Raw genomic sequence first — 6537 nt, 5'->3', positions numbered from 1 at the left:
GTGCTTGTATGTTATCTTTAAGGATTTCACACAGCTGTTTTATTCCCTCTCTCTATCTATCTGTCCATTTGTCTATCTATCGATCTACCTACCTATTTTCTATCTGTTTGTCCCTTCGTCTATTTAAATCTATCTCTACCTCTTTGTTTCATAATTATGCCTCATTATTCACATGTATGGTGAGCGAGTGTGTGTGTGTGTGTGTGTGTGTGTGTGTGTGTGTGTGTGTGTGTGTGTGTGTGTGTGTGTGTGTGTGTGTGTGTGTGTGTGTGTGTGTGTGTGTGTGTGTGTTTGTAAATGTATTCATATTTATCTACGCACTTCTGGACTTGTTTTCATACTTCTATTTCGCCTCAAAGCCAGTGCCTTGGTGATTTTGTTCTCATTTCCAAAAAAACGCAAAATTCCACGGATAACCTACTCTAAACCTACTTAAAAAACGATAAAAAACAGACGGAATACCTGGTTATACAACGCTCCACGTATAACCTCACACAAAAAAAAAAATCTAATTTTCTACTACAGTCACCCCTTATTCCGCCTCCATCTTCTGTAATGGATACCCGCCGTTTTTCATTCATGGTTCGGCGTCGCGGGAAGAGAGGCGGCAGAACAATTCCTTTCCATCCCTCTTGTTTTCGCAAATGGAAGGCGATCGCACGGCCGCCTGACTGACACGTCGTTATATTCGAGATGGATTCGGATCCCGACGGGGTTTCCAGGCTGCTACCGCCGCTGCCTCGCTCGGTCGCACCTCGTGAATTATTGTACTCTTTCCATTCCCCCCGTTTCGATTTTTTTTTTTTTTTTTTTTGAGGGGGGGGGCAGCGTAATATGTCACTTTTTCAGGCTTGCCAAATTTCTCCTAAGAGTTCTCCATGTTGGTGGGAAATTATGAAAAGGGATTCTATCTGCTCCTGTACTGCGATGTGCCTGGCTAAAGATCTCATACCTTACGCGTGTTTAAGTGCGAAGGTCAAATACTCATGAACTACTTCTTTCTACAGTCATTTGCTCATATATCATATACATATATTTTGTTCTGCGATAGAGTTACCACTTAATTTAAGAAGGGGATACGTTTTCAAGCAGCTAGACTGCAGGAAACCTACGTATGTACTACATAATTTGTGTAAAATAAGAATTGTACAGTATTATTAAAGATTATGTACATACGTATGCAATTAAATCAGTCTGAAAAAAATATCTCATTATGTTTTGCTTGGAGTGGACTGTGGAGGGTGGATGGTGGATGACTGATGGTGGATAGTAGAAGGTGGATGGAGGATGGTGGAGTTGCGGGTGGAAGGAAGGTCCTACTCCGGCCAGGCTCCTCTCCACCTCCGCTGGTGGGGTGATTTCCGGGGCGTAGGAGAACCCATGGCGTCAAAAGCGCGAATTAAAGAATATTATCGCGAAGATACAGCTCCCTACAGTTCCCTTCGTGCACCTGACTGTCCTTTCGGCGGAATTCTAAACAGCAGAAGGCACTGCAGTGAAGACAGCAGAAGCAGGGAGGCATCTGCTGACAGGTCGCTCGGGTTTCGTCGCCCAACGAAGTCTCACGAGGCCGCAGTTGGGACCCAAACCGCGGTAGAAAATTATTAGATTAAAAAAAAAGACATTACGTAAACTATGGGGTGACTGTATTTTTTTTCTGTCGTTGTTATTTAAAAGCTGCTCGTTCTCGCTTCGATGTTGTGAGAAGTGTGGCGACGTCGAACACGGTTAAGGCGACCCTCGAGAAAGATCGCTCTTTCTCCTTCCTCTTCCCTTTTTATCATTCCATGTAATTAGTATTTAACAGGAAGCGACTAACGGACTTAAAAGAGAAAATGTACATAAATGTATAAAAAATACTAGTAACAATTATGCCATATTTGGAAATAGGCGCCATTTAATCCACACTGCTTATATTAACGCAAATAAATGGATTTTTTAGGGGACGCGGCTGTTTCTTGGGTGTAACACGTTGCGACTCTGTGCCAGCTGTCATTGCCACAGAGAAGGACTCGCCGTCAACGTGTTTCATCGTTCCCAGTGCCAAGTGGCTCGATGCCGCACCGCGCGTTAGTGCCATACGCAAGACTACGCCAGACCCGCAGGAGTCGCAGGCACAGGAAGCCACAGAAAAGAATACCGATGAGGCACAAGATGTTGTAAGACCCCCCTTCCCCAGGTACCATACACGCCACCCTCCCCCTGACCCCAAACACACACACCCTCCGGATCTACCCTGGATCCCCCCACCCCCTCACCCTCTCAGTACCCCCTTCTTCCGGTGCCGCCAAATCAAGCCCCTCTTACTTTCTTCTGGCTTTGTACCCTGGGTGTAGCGACGCCCCCGACCCCAGGGGAAGGTGGGGAGACGTTCCCCTGGGGCCGCCAGCCAGGTCGGCCTCACAGCTTCCCCGCATCCAAGGGTACCAACTTTGAGCCAGTAAAAGTACCACGAACCTTCCCAGAAAATGGGTACGCGTGGATACCCTCCCGGTCTCTGTGGCTCAGGCGGCTCCTCCTGTGCTCGGAGTGTGCTTCGTGTGGTCTTCCCGGGTCTGGAGCTGATAGTGATAAGAATCATGTGGAACTATGGAGGTGTTCTAACCTCTGCATAGCTTATATGATTAAGGATTGTGTTTCCTCTAATTCTTTTCCCACTGCTTAGTCTTTATCTTCTTATTCCTCCTCCTCCTCTTCTTCTTCTTCTCCTGGTACTACCAATACTATTCCCCGTTCTTCGTCAACCTTTCTTTTCTTTTCTAACAAAGGTTATAATCGTTAATCAAGAAAATATTTCCTGCATTGTGAACTCTTCGACGTGTACGAAGAGAAGAGATATTCTGAAGATATTTCCCCTTCCGTGTATATATGTTTCCTAATTATTGGATGACCTGTTGTAATTCGTGCTTGTAAACACGCCACAAAGTAGAATATATTTTTGTTCCGATAAAGCTAGAAGAATAAGAAAGAGAGCTTCTTATTTCTTGAAAACCAGCACAAAAACTCTGTCGCTGATCCTTTCATAAAGACATTACACAAGGGCTGTTATGGGTCTTATTCTCATTTACGAATAAGAACCAGGGTAACTCCCACTAACTGCCCTCTATTGCCAGTCGAAGCGGTTTTCACTTATTTCTAGGAGCCATTGTCACTGTCTCCTTCACAAATTACATTAAGTGTTCGGTTTGCATAATGTCCCGGTGGGCGTGGCACGTGGGCGGCCGCGAAGCCGGTGGACTTTCGCATTCATGAATGACTCGTTCTGGATCGTCCTTTGAGGATTTCTTTCTGGTTATTTATCGTTTGTGATATTTTTTTGTTTCCCGCTTCCGTTCCATATTTGTTTTTGGAAAGTTGTAACGTTTTTGTGTCACAACAGGTGTCGTTTTCAGATTGGCTTATATTGTGTGGTTTTGAAAAAAGAAATCAATTTGTATCTGTGTGGTATAGATACATAATTATATATACATACATATATATATAATTTGTTTATATATCATAAATGTATTCCTAATGATGATTCTTTGTATCATTTACTTCATCTCAAGACAGGTTTCCATTTCGAGAAGCAGAAGAGGCCCTCACCCCCCCCCCCCTCTTTTCTCAAGGACAAGAACGATATTCCAGAGCGACACACAAAGCAGTGTCACCGAATGATGTTGTTAAGGACTTCATTCCTTTTTTTCCAGATAACTACTTTATTACTCTTTATTACTCCGCGTTGCAGCTATTTTATTGTCTTTTTGTTTTTCTTTTAAGCCCTGTATATATTCAGATTTTTATATTAATGCAAACAAATGATTCTTTAAACACAGAACAACAAAAAGGAATCATCTATTTAATCAAATATGTTTTTTTTTTCTGTTTTCATTTTATTATCATTATTTTCAAAACCTCCACCCTTTTTGTGGGTGATGAATGTGCTAGTGTGCTTTGTAATTCCGAGTACATCTCCACAATTTGCCGCATAATTGTACTAAGTTGACTGCCGCATTGTAATTTTTTTTCCAAGTAGAAGATGTACAAACAAAAGTGTGTTTTATTGACATACCATCTTACAGTAATGATGAAGATGATTATGTTCGCAGAATTTTTATTATTGATAATGATTATGATAATATTAGCAATGATAAGGATGATTATAAAGATGGTAACGATGAAGATGATGATGATAACAAAATAATCATAATGAGAACGATGAGGACAATGATAACGATAATGATAATGATAACAAATATGAACTGCAAGAACAATAGCTGTAATGACAATAATGGTAGTAATAAAGAAAATGATGATAATGATTATGATAATCAAAGTAATGATAATAATGTTGATGCTGCTGATGATAATACCAATACTAATAATGATAATGATGATAATAATAATGATAAGGATAATAATAATAATGATGATAATAATGATAACAGTAATGATGATGGTGGTGGTGGTAATGATATGATGATAATAGTAATAAGATGATGATGCTAATAATAACAACGATAATTATTATGAAAATGATAAGGATGATGTTGAAGAATTGATAACAGATTTTTGATAGTATATTTATCATTTCTATCATCAAATAAGGAACGTATAACCAGGTAGCTCCACTTTCATTTAGCCTGTTGAATCCAGAAATGAAATTGACTTTTTCTAGAGTATTTTCATGGCTGCTTATCGTAAACAAAAGAGGGTAATTTTGGTTTTACTTCTGATAATTAAAGCAATAGCAAGTAAATTATAAAATGTAAAATGACTATGTAAATATCTATATCTGAGATCTCACGGCACTCTCCCATTGGCTAAATATGGAGATGTCATTAGCTCCGCCCCCTATCTTGACGTCAACAATTTGTGAGTTTTTTAGTACTTTGTTCAGTAATGACAATGGTGGAAAATGTCGAAAAAAGAAACAAAGAAAAAAAAAAATAAAAAGATATAAAGATATTCAATATTTGTAACATAAAAAGATGATGAGGCAGAGATTGGCTCAGAAGTTGCCAAATAGGATTTTTATCAAGATGGAGTGGTTATACCTGCGTAAAAATACTTTGAAGCAACGAATCAAAAAGAAAAACAACATTATCGATAAGCAGATAGCAAAGAAGGAAAGATGGAGGGAGAGGTATACAAAGGATAAACAGGGAAGAGGAAGAGATTAATAAAGGGACCAAGAATAATATGAGAAAGATTGGCAGGGAGATAAGGATGAATATGGCGTTATCAAACCTTTTTTTCATTCATTTGATGAAGTGCTTTCGGTTATCGAGGTGAGGATAAGAGGAATAAAGAGAAAGAGAGAAACAGAAAGAAAAAGAGAGAAAGAGAGATAGACAAACAGAGACAGAGATAGATAGAGAGGAAAATAGAAAAATAAGGAGAAAGAGAGAGAAAGAGATCCACAGACAGACAGAGCGAGATAGAGAGAAAGAAAAAAAAGAAGAAGAGGGAGAGACAGAGAAGAGAGGCCTGTATTCACTAGATGAAAGGGATCCACCGAGGGCTGAAAAGGAGCACCCGACCGCGCGAGAATCCCGAAGGGCGCGGCACCAAAAACTCGCGGGTGACGTGTTTTGCGCCGAAAACTCAGAACAAAACAAAAAAAGGAGAAGAGAGACGAACTGTAGAACGAAGGAGCAGGAGAGGAAGAATGAGGAGATGGACGTGATAAAAGATTTTAAGAATAGTGAAGAAGGAAAGAGAGAAGGCAAATATATATATGTGACGTGTTTTGCGCCGAAAACTAAAAACAAAACAAAAAAGGAGAAGAGATAGACTAACTGTAGAACGAAGGAGAAGGAGAGGAAGAATGAGGAGATGGACGTGATAAAAGATTTTAAGAATAGTGAAGAAGGAAAGAGAGAAGGGAAATATATATATATATATATATATATGTGACGTGTTTTGCATCGAAAACTCAAAACAAAACAAAAAAAGGAGAAGAGATAGACGAACTGTAGAACGAAGGAGGAGAGGAAGAATGAGGAAATGGACGTGATAAAAGATTTTAAGAATAGTGAAGAAGGAAAGAGAGAAGGGAAATATATATACGTGACGTGTTTTGCATCGAAAACTCAAAACAAAACAAAAAAGGAGAAGAGATAGACGAACTGTAGAACGAAGGAGAAGGAGAGGAAGAATGAGGAGATGGACGTGATAAAAGATTTTAAGAATAGTGAAGAAGGAAAGAGAGAAAGGAAATATATATATGTGACGTGTTTTGCTCCGAAAACTCAAAACAAAACAAAAAAGGACAGATAGACGAACTGTAGAACGAAGGAGAAGGAGAGGAAGAATGAGGAGATGGACGTGATACATGATTTTAAGAATAGTGAAGAAGGAAAGAGAGAAGGGAAATATATATATGTGACGTGTTTTGCATCGAAAACTCAAAACAAAACAAAAAAGGAGAAGAGATAGACGAACTGTAGAACGAAGGAGAAGGAGAGGAAGAATGAGGAGATGGACGTGATAAAAGATTTTAAGAATAGTGAAGAAGGAAAGAGAGAAAGGAAATATATATATGTGACGTGTTTT

At 39.5% G+C, this 6537-nt stretch overlaps 1 protein-coding gene across 1 annotated transcript in view; it reads left to right on the top strand.

The window, feature by feature from the left end:
- Positions 1-4032, top strand: part of LOC113828646 (FMRFamide receptor) — an 11103-nt gene extending 7071 nt beyond the window's left edge. Inside the window, exon 4 of the mRNA XM_070131919.1 lies at positions 1-4032. This exon is cut by the window's left edge and continues 2115 nt beyond it. The gene's annotated coding sequence lies outside the window, so the exon portion shown is untranslated.
- Positions 4033-6537: the final 2505 nt, after the last annotated feature.

The sequence above is a fragment of the Penaeus vannamei genome, chromosome 17, assembly GCF_042767895.1.
Source record: "Penaeus vannamei isolate JL-2024 chromosome 17, ASM4276789v1, whole genome shotgun sequence".
In the NCBI taxonomy this organism is placed as follows: Eukaryota; Metazoa; Arthropoda; class Malacostraca; order Decapoda; family Penaeidae; genus Penaeus; species Penaeus vannamei.
The sequence above is the reverse complement of the archived record's forward strand: the minus strand, read 5'-3'. Positions and strand labels throughout refer to the sequence as shown.